Genomic DNA, 2,218 nt, shown 5'->3' with positions numbered 1-2,218 from the left:
GGAAGCACTTTGAGGTCCGCGCATGCGCGGCGCGAGCACGGGCACAGTGCAGGCTGGAAGTGTGAGGGAAGCACTTTGAGGTCTGCGCATGCGCGGCGCGAGCACGGGCACAGTGCAGGCTGGAAGTGTGAGGGAAGCACTTTGAGGTCCGTGCATGCGCGGCGCGAGCACGGGCACAGTGCAGGCTGGAAGTGTGAGGGAAGCACTTTGAGGTCCGTGCATGCGCGGCGCGAGCACGGGCACAGTGCAGGCTGGAAGTGTGAGGGAAGCACTTTGAGGTCCGTGCATGCGCGGCGCGAGCACGGGCACAGTGCAGGCTGGAAGTGTGAGGGAAGCACTTTGAGGTCCGTGCATGCGCGGCGCGAGCACGGGCACAGTGCAGGCTGGAAGTGTGAGGGAAGCACTTTGAGGTCCGTGCATGCGCGGCGCGAGCACGGGCACAGTGCAGGCTGGAAGTGTGAGGGAAGCACTTTGAGGTCCGTGCATGCGCGGCGCGAGCACGGGCACAGTGCAGGCTGGAAGTGTGAGGGAAGCACTTTGAGGTCTGCGCATGCGCGGCGCGAGCACGGGCACAGTGCAGGCTGGAAGTGTGAGGGAAGCACTTTGAGGTCCGTGCATGCGCGGCGCGAGCACGGGCACAGTGCAGGCTGGAAGTGTGAGGGAAGCACTTTGAGGTCCGCGCATGCGCGGCGCGAGCACGGGCACAGTGCAGGCTGGAAGTGTGAGGGAAGCACTTTGAGGTCTGCGCATGCGCGGCGCGAGCACGGGCACAGTGCAGGCTGGAAGTGTGAGGGAAGCACTTTGAGGTCTGCGCATGCGCGGCGCGAGCACGGGCACAGTGCAGGCTGGAAGTGTGAGGGAAGCGCTTTGAGGTCTGTGCATGCGCGGCGCGAGCACGGGCACAGTGCAGGCTGGAAGTGTGAGGGAAGCACTTTGAGGTCTGTGCATGCGCGGCGCGAGCACGGGCACAGTGCAGGCTGGAAGTGTGAGGGAAGCACTTTGAGGTCCGCGCATGCGCGGCGCGAGCACGGGCACAGTGCAGGCTGGAAGTGTGAGGGAAGCACTTTGAGGTCCGCGCATGCGCGGCGCGAGCACGGGCACAGTGCAGGCTGGAAGTGTGAGGGAAGCACTTTGAGGTCTGCGCATGCGCGGCGCGAGCACGGGCACAGTGCAGGCTGGAAGTGTGAGGGAAGCACTTTGAGGTCCGTGCATGCGCGGCGCGAGCACGGGCACATTGCAGGCTGGAAGTGTGAGGGAAGCGCTTTGAGGTCCGTGCATGCGCGGCGCGAGCACGGGCACAGTGCAGGCTGGAAGTGTGAGGGAAGCACTTTGAGGTCTGCGCATGCGCGGCGCGAGCACGGGCACAGTGCAGGCTGGAAGTGTGAGGGAAGCGCTTTGAGGTCTGTGCATGCGCGGCGCGAGCACGGGCACAGTGCAGGCTGGAAGTGTGAGGGAAGCACTTTGAGGTCCGTGCATGCACGGCGCGAGCACGGGCACAGTGCAGGCTGGAAGTGTGAGGGAAGCACTTTGAGGTCTGCGCATGCGCGGCGCGAGCACGGGCACAGTGCAGGCTGGAAGTGTGAGGGAAGCACTTTGAGGTCTGTGCATGCGCGGCGCGAGCACGGGCACAGTGCAGGCTGGAAGTGTGAGGGAAGCACTTTGAGGTCTGTGCATGCGCGGCGCGAGCACGGGCACAGTGCAGGCTGGAAGTGTGAGGGAAGCACTTTGAGGTCCGTGCATGCGCGGCGCGAGCACGGGCACAGTGCAGGCTGGAAGTGTGAGGGAAGCACTTTGAGGTCCGCGCATGCGCGGCGCGAGCACGGGCACAGTGCAGGCTGGAAGTGTGAGGGAAGCACTTTGAGGTCCGCGCATGCGCGGCGCGAGCACGGGCACAGTGCAGGCTGGAAGTGTGAGGGAAGCACTTTGAGGTCCGCGCATGCGCGGCGCGAGCACGGGCACAGTGCAGGCTGGAAGTGTGAGGGAAGCACTTTGAGGTCTGCGCATGCGCGGCGCGAGCACGGGCACAGTGCAGGCTGGAAGTGTGAGGGAAGCACTTTGAGGTCCGTGCATGCGCGGCGCGAGCACGGGCACAGTGCAGGCTGGAAGTGTGAGGGAAGCACTTTGAGGTCCGTGCATGCGCGGCGCGAGCACGGGCACAGTGCAGGCTGGAAGTGTGAGGGAAGCACTTTGAGGTCCGTGCATGCGCGGCGCGAGCACG

The sequence above is a fragment of the Ascaphus truei genome, chromosome 1 (assembly GCF_040206685.1).
Source record: "Ascaphus truei isolate aAscTru1 chromosome 1, aAscTru1.hap1, whole genome shotgun sequence".
In the NCBI taxonomy this organism is placed as follows: Eukaryota; Metazoa; Chordata; class Amphibia; order Anura; family Ascaphidae; genus Ascaphus; species Ascaphus truei.
This window is presented reverse-complemented; position numbering follows the sequence as displayed.